At 30.8% G+C, this 11251-nt stretch overlaps 1 long non-coding RNA gene across 1 annotated transcript; it reads right to left on the reverse strand.

Moving 5' to 3' along the window:
• Nucleotides 1–2152: 2152 nt before the first annotated feature.
• On the reverse strand, nt 2153–6778 carry LOC143062249 (uncharacterized). Its single transcript, XR_012974636.1, has 5 exons — nt 6016–6778; nt 5714–5776; nt 5248–5350; nt 4204–4272; nt 2153–2393 (listed from the first exon to the last, which is right to left on the reverse strand). It is a non-coding gene; the product is annotated as an uncharacterized LOC143062249 (long non-coding RNA).
• Nucleotides 6779–11251: the final 4473 nt, after the last annotated feature.

Raw genomic sequence — 11251 nt, forward strand, 5'->3', positions numbered from 1 at the left:
GTTTTTGACATAGTTGTTTGTTTCAAAAGTTAATAAGATCATATGACAATTATGACAATGTGGGCTGTTGTTCCACTAATTTTGACACATTTATTTATCATGTCAGTTTGTTATGCTCGGACATTTTTTGTCGATAAAATCGAATTTTATGCGACTTGGGATGCCTGACTAGCTTTATTTAGTATAAGGAAATTTCGATACCTATTAAACCAGGAATATGACAGTTGTTTGTCATTCGTGTTATGCGTCTGAGGTTTTAATTTTGCCATTTGATAAGTAATTTTCCGTTTTGTTATTATACTTTGTACATGGTACTTTCGTTGCGTTGATTATTAACCCCTACATCATATTTGTATCAAGGTCACTATAGTTAATATTGACAAAATACATTTGATAGAGTCAAACAAAAACAGGCTGGAAATCAAACAGATCTACAACTTTGATATTTATAATGTTTATGTTTTATTTTAAAATTGCAATAAATTCTGATGCATATATACCAAAAACGAAATAGTGCATTAAGGCTTTGAAAATGTATAAAATTAAAATTTATAAAAATTCAGCGCTATTTCATGAATGATTTAGCAAATTTACGTTATGTCGAGACACGACGTCATATGTACGAATGAAATCTTTCAAGCGAAAGAATACGCTTCAAATCTGGATAAAATCTAGTCAAAATAAGATTTTTAGGTATCATGTTAGATATTATTACATTTATGGATTTTAGAAAGTTAATATGTGGGCTATCTCCTTAGATCTCCTTAGTTAATTTTAACATATTTATTTATAGTGGATTTGAAAACAAGTTTTGCAACTTATATTAATCCCTTCCCACTTTGCAGGTGCGAGTCCTGCTTATAGCGGCATTATCCTGCTCTTTTTTCGAAATCAACAAGGGTGTATTTAACGTTCAAGAGATATGTCTCTCTCTTAACACGGGTGAGCCAGTTATCGTCCCCTTCCGACGAACTATCATCGTTTCCTCAAGACCATACTTGTAAATGGTGTCAAGAGAGACCAAGAATTCAGTCCCTGAAATTTTCATCCCGGAACGGGAATCGAATAGGAACCTTTGTGTTGCTCTAAACACTACACCACGGCTCTCAATCTCCTTAGTTACGACATGTCAATTGTGCATTTGGTTCATTCCTTGATTTTATGATAAATATAAGGATTAAACACATTTCGTGTAGATGTTATTGATGTGTACACATCTACAGAAAATGTGCGTAATCCTATAATTTAAAGTTCCTTACTTTTTTTTATTTATATGTCATTTGATTTTGTACAATTCTTTTTCATCAAACTTACCACTGTATATCAAATAAAAAAAATTGAGAAAGGAATTGGGGAATGAGTCAAAGCGACAACAACCCGATCATAGAGCAGACAACAGCTGAAGGCCACCAATGTAGCGAGAAAATCCCGCACCCGGAGGCGTCCCACAGCTGGTCCCTAAACAAATATGTTTACTAGTTCAGTGATAATGGAAGTCATACTAAACTCCGAATTATACACAAGAAGCTAAAATTAAAAAATCTTACAAGACTAACAAAGGCCAGAGGCTCCTGACTTAGTACAGGTGCAAAATTGCAGCGGGGTTAAACATTTTGAGATCTCAACCCTCCCACTATACCTCTAGCCAATGTAGAAAAAACAAACGCACTAATACGCACAGTAAAACTCAGTTTTAGAGAAGTCCGAGTCCGTTGTCAGAATACGAAACAAATTAAAAATTAACAAAATGACAATAATACATAAATAACAACAGACTACTAGCAGTTACTGACATGCCAGCTCCAGACCTCAATTTAACTGATTGAAAGATTATGTCTTCATCATAGGAATATCAGGCACAATCCCTCCTGTAAGGGGTTTCGTATTATACCACGTGTTATGCCAACAACTGGTTTTATACTAAATGTGTTTAATTCCGATGCAAATTAATGCCAAAATATGCAATCTTTAATGACCTGACAACAGTATCATAACTATATCCCTTCTTGATAAGTCTATTTAAAGGTTTTGTTAGCTTTTGAGGTGAATAATGACATTTTTGTAAAGAATATTGCAATAAAAGATTGGATGTGAAATACGTGAACGTATAAGACGTCTGCATGTTGAGTTATATTTACGAATTAAAACAAACTCAATTGATATTTTTTTATTTCACTAAAAAGAGATATTATTCAATTTTAGAAAGATTTCCTTAAAGATATTACCATAATTAAAAACAATCAATTCGAATTAATTTACGACCGGAAAAAGAACCCTAACAATTTGTTGCCGGACTGTTTGGCATCTTCCATTACAACACTTTTCGTGTCCTTCACAACTTCTATCTTCTGTACATGTATTTCCATCTCCACCAATTACAGACTGACAAGAACCTGTAAAACACACCAAAATAGCATACCAGGCTTAAATTTAACATTAAAACTATCGATCTTTAAGATCGACATCTATCATGAAATGAGACTGCTTTGTATTGAAAGTCTGAGATTTGCTGTATTTCAAAGACTCGTTTATGAATATCTCATGATACTAAACTGAAACTACAAAAATGTTCTTCACAACTTCCAATATTTTTTTGAGAGACCAATTATGAGATGTCAGATTTTCAACATTTATAACATATTTTCATAAAGAATATAAAAATGTCTAACTCTTCAATGATTCTTGTTATAATTTTGTTTCGAATTGTAAGTTCTGATTGGTTGCCATAGTACAAGATAAAAATGTGAATAATAAGCAGAATTTAAAATATTAAATAAGAGCAACAGTATTTTTGTTTTTTGGCTTTACTTTTAAAAATTGAATCAGGATATGGACTTTTTTCTTACATACATAAAATAAAGCATCAGTCATTTTATTTGAAAAAGAATGAAACAGTGTGAAATAAAAATATTTCTAGAAACTAAAACCAAATTAAAAGGCCATTTGAAAATACTGTTGATAGTTTTTGTTCAGTAACAAATATACCTTCATTGACTAGCAGTTGGTACTTAAGTAAACTGTCAACTATTTTTCTGACGTTATTCCACGTACGACGTAGATATTTATGTAAATCTGATTATAAATATTATGTTTCTTAAAGCAGTATATCACAACTACATATAAACTAAGCAGTTTATAAAAATGTCATAACAGAACTTATTTATTTGAACATTTTAGTAAACACATTAACATGTTATATCCGATTAATTTAATAAATAAGCTTAAAATATTCACATTTTAAATACTTGCTGCATTACGTAACTAAACAATCAATACTATTTACATGTCAGGACCTGTGTAGCACTGTGGTGTTTTGAAAGTCGACCATCATCTTCGTAAAGAATCGATATAGTTTGATTCAGGAATTTATGTAGTTCTATACCATGTAGCATTCATTGACAAAAATGGTAAAGTGACACGGATGGAAAAGCTGAGATCAAATTTTTGAAACTGTCCATAATAGGAGACACATATCTTAAATAAAACAATGTATACATTTATTGTTTAAAAGTAATGTCGTTGTAGGTCCTTATCTTATATAAATTTATATAGCACTGCATGACCGTTTTTCATGCATTTTGTTTATATAGGTTTAAAGAAAATTTGCACATATATGATTCGTTTACGTTAGTTTAAAAATGATTGGATTGTTATTAAGAAATTATACAAAAAAAAAAATATTTGTTCGGTAGAGAAAAAAATGATTTAACGGTTCTTTGAACATAACCAGTTTTAAAATGTGATAAGTAATACATACAACTTGTTATATTAAATATGATTTCTCATTGCGAGAGGAATGAAGAAATTTTTTCAAGCTTTAACACTGTCAACCAGTAAAAAGGAAATTTATTCCACTCAAATGTAAGTCTGATTCCTCGAGACTTACCTTTTGTCCGTATTATGTTTTGGAATTTGGAACATTGTGTCCTCGAAAATCAATGAATAGAAATTAGAAGCGCAGCTCTTCATATTTTTAAAGTGCGTACGATAAACGTTTTACAACCCTATAAGATTTATAACAACTTTGTATGCTACAACCTCGACGTAAGGAGTTATATCAAGCTTTCCGTTTGATTTTAAACGAATTTACTTGTATTTCACATTGTCACCACAACACATGAAAATATTGCTTTTTTATACAAAAATAAAATAAAATGATATATAATGAACTTTTACATGTATGTTGGTTTTAAAGAAACAAACCTAAGTGTTTTCCATTAACTGTAACTGCTACACATCGTTTATTGCAGCCATAAGGACAGCATCGATATCCTAAATGAAAAGTACATGTCTTTACATCTATGTGACTTAATGTGTAGTTAATTAACAAAGCTTCTGATTTATGTATTTATATAAATTTAATTGTTAAAATGTAATAAGTATATAATATAGTTCGACAGACATGTCAGTATATATATTTAAGAATTTATGTTTTCAAATTACGAAAAAAAAAACCATATTAATATTTTACACATATGCAGTATCAAACATATTCAAATACAGATTTTTCAATTAGTTACACAAGTTATCAGAGCAATGTTATATTCTTTTAGGAAAATTTTCCGGACATTTAATACTATAGGGTTATTGCATGAATATTGGGGAATATTGTCCCGAGTAGAATTTTATATTGCACGAGCATGCGAGTGCAATATATGTTCTACGAAGGACAATATTCCCCAATATTCATGCAATAACCCTTTCATTGTATAGCAATATAATTTTTAAAAGTAAAAATTGCTTTAAACTAAGATTTGGTCGTTGATGACGTCATACATTTTGAAGATTTATTGCACTAGTGCAATATTAGAATTTATTGCACGCTAACTTTTGGTTACTTTCTGTGCGAAATATTATATTGCTATACAATAAAATTTAATATTTATTATGTTAAAGGTACTACAAGTTTTTTTTTGGAAATGCTTTTCCATACTTGAACTAAATCCATATGAAACTAGGTAGTTTTTAGACTAATTGATTTGCATATTTCTACTTAAAAGTTAAATTTTCATCAAGAATTATACAAAAAGCTCAATGTCGAGAAGATCCTCTTTCACTGATTTTAGTTTTCTTAAATACAATCTGAATAGCACAACATAAAGAAAACTTGCTATTACATCAAGAGTATCATCGTTATTTTTTGCAATTTGTTTAGTCACGTAGCAACATATTAATTTGTCTTTAATACAGATAGTATGGAGTTAAAAGTTTTTTTTATACAAATCTATTTAATAACTTAAAACGTACCATATGGGCATTGGTCTTGGTCATTACAATGGAAAGCAAAATCGATAACACATGTTGTTATAATGTCAAATGTAGGACAAGTGCCTAGGTCTTGACAGTTCACCTAATAACAAAAATAATCATCATAGTGAATAAGGTTCTGCTTTTGCTTCTTCTGCTGCTGCTGATGACGACTACGTAGGAAAATGTTTTAAAAGATCTAAATTGTTCATTGTTTATCGTTTATAAAATGATATTGATATGAATTAAATGCATAATTGTACCCAAATAAATGATTATATAGAAATCAAATACAAATATTATTTTTCATATAATAAATGTTATTGAGAATTGAATTGGGGAATGTTCCACAGAGACGACAACCGGACCCAAAAGCACAAACGAGCAAATAGGTAAACAACATTGAATCTTTCAATTAAAATGCATGCGATTCTGGAAGAAATTTACCTATCAATACTTAAAATACCTTTATATAAGCGACAAGTCCCAACAACAAATAAACGTTCATTTCTACCACTAGTACTGTTGTCTAAAATATAAAATTACATATAATTCTGAATAATAAGGTGCAACAGCTGTACATACTTGTCTTGAAAAGGACGGGTTTTTTTTACCCTTAAAATGATCACGAATAAAATTAACATTTACTTATGCAAACTTACATCAAAATGGATTTAGATTCGACAAGCGTAATAATGTACTATAACATGTATTATGTCAGAAAAATTTGAAATATCAATGATTTGAACAAAACATAATTAGACTTACGAGTTCCGGGGACACTGTTATCGTTCCTTGGTTTTTGTGCTAATAGAGTCCTTAGTGTAGACAGTAAACATCATCCAACTTTTTCCGTACACCTTCTAATATAAAAAAGAAGATGTGGTATGATTGCCAATGAGACAACTATCCACAAAAGACCAAAATGACACAGACATTAAAAACTATAGTTCACCGTACGGTCTTCAACAATGAGCAAAGCCCATACCGCATAGTCAGCTATAAAGGCAACGATAAGACAATGTAAAACAATTCAAACGAGAAAACTAACGGCCTTATTTAGGTAAAAAAAATGAACGAAAAACAAATATGTAACACATAAACAAACGACAACCACTGAATTACAGGCTCTTGACTTGGGACAGGCACATACATAAATAATGTGGCGGGGTTAAACATGTTAGCGGGATCCCAACCCTCCCCCTAACCTGGGACAGTGGTATAACAGTACAACATAAGAACGAACTATAAAAATCAGTTGAAAAAGGCTTACCTCATCAGATGGACAAAAATACAAGTGGACGTGGCCCGGTACTTATACATCCCGACACAAAAAGACACAATGAACAGATCTGAGAGTACTCGCAGTTATCTGACAGCTAGTTCAAAGCCACTAACAACTAATAAATAAAATCATGCAACTAAGACTAAACTATCAATCCGTACACATCCAACATCCAATGGATTTAGTGTAAAGACGTCATAAACAGCCAGAAAAAAACATGACCTTGTGCAATGCCAAGTTACAGGTATCGACAAATTGTAGATCCATGAATATGTATATACATATAACATACTAGGAATATTTAGTTAGCTTTAAATTTACTGATAACAAAATCTATATTTATACCAATAAAAACAATATTCAAGGATCTTATTACAGTGTTAAATAGGTAACCTTTTAGAATAAGTTTATTTAAAGGAGCGACAAGTTTACATGGATCATTTCTAAATTTCCGGGCACGGTTAACAACATTTCCGTAAAAATGAGGATGTGCTATCCCGTTTGAAATAAGTTTTCTTCAGGTACAACCAAACTTCAAAACCAAATTTTTATATCTATGGAAAAATTTAGTAAAGGTTTTAAGTAATATGGTAGTATGGTAACGATATCCCTGGTTTAATAATTTACCAGTAATACATACGTTGCCTTCGTTAAAATCAAAAACGTCACAACAGACACGGGCATAGCGAACAAGTTGTGAAATATAAACACCAACATCACCATCTAAAAATGGAAAATTAACAATAGGGAACAAAAAATCGTCGCTTTTGTCGTAAATTTTAGTGTGGAGTTTCCCGTTTAAAACCGAAATATCTAAATCCAGGAAAGGACAGTTATTACCGAATAAATTTGATTTATTTAAAGTAAGTTCCTTGGGGTAAATTTCCGCAGTATATTGAGAAAATTCTTGATTATTTAACGAAAAAATATCATCAAGATAACGGTAAGTGTTGTTGAATTTTTCAATTAAATGCAATTCGACGGGTCTTTACTGAGTTTAGTCATGAACTGTGATTCGTAACAGTACAAAAACAAGTCTGCTATTAAAGGGGCACAATTAGTGCCCATGGGGATACCTACAACCTGTCGATACACTTTGTTGCCGAAACGTACATAAATATTATCAAGGAGAAAATTAATAGCTTCAAACATCTCATCACACCTCCAGTAAGTATATCTAGCATATTTACCTTTCTCATTAGAGAAGAAGGCTTTAAATGAGTTGCAGCAAATATATCTACATTCAGCTTTAAATTTATTTCTCTGTATTTTATGTATGAAAGAGTAATAAGGGGGTGAATTTATATGTAAAAAATAAGAACATTTATCTTTAAGTAAAGTAGTGGTTTGGTTCAGTTTTAAAAGATACAAAAATAGTATATATGGACCTGTCAAACATACTTACAAATAAACAACAAGAACCGCTCAAAAAAACAGGAGGGTGCTTTAGAAGAATAAACAGATCCTGCTCAACATGTGCCACCCGTCGTGTTGCTCATATTGTCGTAATTAAATTTGCAAAATAAGATCACTTGTAAACGAACGCCACAAGTAGTTAAACGTGTGCTACGCATTCGCTTAATCCATGCGTCGTTTAGTTACGCAGTCTTTTTTAATATCTAAATAATACGGGATTTAGTTACACTATAATATTTTGGTAGTCATCATCATCATCATCGTACTGTTGACACCTACAGCAGCAGTCAAATTCAAGGTTAATGAGATGTTTAATCATATTTGATGGTTTATAATTTTGATATCTAAATAATTAAGTTTGCAAATCTGATCACGTAAGAAAAATCGACGAAAGAAAATTAATTTATGTTTATGTGGATAACTTTCAGTTGAATGAATCATACTGTTTTAACTATTTATGCATTACATAATTATGCAATCGTTATATGTAGCGAAATAAATAAATACCATATGTGTTTACAAATGCATTTAAGACAAGAATTGTTCAAAACTGTTCTCTGAAAAATATTATATTAAACCTTCACATATCGCAATAACTTTCCTCATTGTTTATACGACACGAGCTTCATTGTTGTTATAAATTATTTGATATCTTGTCACCGTCTTGTAAGTGCCATTTTGTACCCTCTCTTTAATCAAGCTGTTCTTTAAAATCATTTTTTTAACTTTTTTAATATTGTTATATGTTTTAAAATGTTACAATGCAATATCATGTTATTGTTAATATTTGTGTACGTCGGTCTTACTCAATGTCATTTCGTTTGAAATCTTTCTCCGTGTTGATAATTGTTCTGTTTCATATCTATTTGCAAAACCCATTTTGTTAGTTTTCTTTCGTTTCTGAATTCTAACTCCATTATCAACCACAGATCCTAGCTTTTTGTCTAGGTCTATAACTTTAACAAAAAATTTGTACAAGCAGAAGATTTTCCGGAAGTAGACTTTTTATGATTGATACCAGTGGAAAATATTTCGTGCCTATGCATTGTGCATTTCACAAATAGGAAACCATGCTTCTGATTTGAGAAATTTGATATTTATGATAGATATTTATATAATCTGTTAAATTATCAACTTTTGAACTTTTTTCATACAACGCAAGATTTGGAGTTTACATTTTAAAAGGTTACTTATCAATTGACTGTTTGCTTAAATGTAGATATCTATTTCTTTTTTCCTCGTTTTGTTGTTGTCTCTATGTCATATGCAGATATTTACAATCTCTTTCCATTCATTTAAAGAGAGAAAAAAAATCATTGATGTGCCTAAGTTAGCGAAGTTATTTAAATTGAAACAATTTGGAATTGGGATCGTTTGTGTATCAAAGAGAAAAATTTAGTGCAGCACAGTTTTCAAGATAAGAAGTATCTAATTAATATTTTAGAATATAACGAACTGATATACTATTAAAATTATTAGTACTGGCTATTTACCATGCCCTAGTACTTTAGTTATCCTAATTTTACTGTTGGTAAAACAGGTGAAAATACGAATATAAATACCCTGATTTAAACGTAAGAACCATTTATTCGCACATATATACACTAATGTTTTGCATAGGCACGTGTGAGGATTTAAGACCAAAACATGGTCAAAATATTATCAAATATTTACAATCCTAGATATATACGTTTAAGACTGTATCTGTCCAGTTGTCACGAGGTAGTTACGAAAATTGAGATAAAGCACATCATAGTCTTGCAATCATAAAGGCAGAATAAAGATTAAGTAAAAGGATGTTTTATTATTAATTTGTGTGTGTGTGTTTTTTTTAGGAAAAGTGAAAAAAAAGGGGGGGGGGGGGGTAAAATGTAAATTGTGATCAAGTTGTCAATTTTATAAATCCACCTTCAAAAAGAAAGAAACCAGACAGTTCCGTCATTTCTTTAGTTAGACATTGAATATTAAAAGTGAAATCAGCGACAAGAGTTATTTCAAGTTAAGCAAAAAAAAAAAAAAAAAAAAAAATGTAAGGATCACTATCATTTTCAAATTACGTTTTCGCAAAGCATCATGATACAACTTTGCATTACAACACGACACTTGGCAGAATGTGTTGTCAGGTGAACCTTAACAATTTCCAAACATAATGACCCCGTTATTTTCACACATGTTCTTTTAATTAACGTATTCATGCTTTACCTATAAAACATTCAGTTATCAAATTTAAGAAAATGAAGTCTTTTTTACATCAGAGGCCCCTGAGGGGCCTCGGGTGTATTGCCATCGCCTACTTTTCAAAGATCAAAGAGATGCATACATAATTAGTTTTGGAATAATAACCGACATTATAAACCCGCGGACCTATATAGTGCAGAATAAAATTCCGTATCGCTTCTTTTAAATTCATGTTTTCAATGGATACTCAGTTTTTTTAATTTTTCTTAATGCAAATTTATAATATGAAAATGTTTTGTCGTTTGAAATATTTGTATATTAATCAAACGATCTTCAATATCAATGACGTGTCGAAAAATTGTTGTTGCGGATGAATACCACGAGTGCGCAAGAGGGCAAGAGCGAGCGTGTAGAAAATCGAGAGGAAATCAATTCACACATTTATACACAAAAAGGTAATTATATTTCAATTATTTGATTTGGAGTAACCTTTTTAAACCGTTTGTAGCATATTTGTCTATAATATTAACGTATCAAAACTAGGAAAATTTAATCTGTCATAATATTAAAATAATTTATCAGGTCGCGTCCCCCGCAGCCATTTTGAAAATACCAGCAGATTGGGTAAGGGAACAAGAACCTGCAAGGCCTTTAAAGATAATGTTACTATTTGTGTATTTTTTATAAGAACAATTTGTTTTTATAAAGATCTCAACAATTTTTGGAGTTAAATTTCTTTTCTTCGTAAATAACAAGTAGATTGATCACTTGGACACACACACGGAACTATTTTCTGTTTTTTTAAGATACTGTTTCGGATTTTCGCTCCTTCTCCGACTCAGTTTGTTGCATTAGTATATTTGATTAATTATGTCCCTTGACTGGAAAAAACGCGGATTTTGTTAATGAATTTGTAAGTAATTCTAATATATAATTATTGGTTGAAATTATTGTATTTTATGTAATATTCAGAGTATCTTCGACTTCTTATATTCTTCCAATAGAGTTGGACTCTTTTTATAAGTGTGTATAATAACTCTTGCTCGTAAAATCAAGAGTCTTATTTTACACTGAAATGTCAGAATTTGTGGCGTTGTCCGTACCATTTACAAGCCTATGGATATA

Source organism: Mytilus galloprovincialis, chromosome 2 (assembly GCF_965363235.1).
Source record: "Mytilus galloprovincialis chromosome 2, xbMytGall1.hap1.1, whole genome shotgun sequence".
In the NCBI taxonomy this organism is placed as follows: Eukaryota; Metazoa; Mollusca; class Bivalvia; order Mytilida; family Mytilidae; genus Mytilus; species Mytilus galloprovincialis.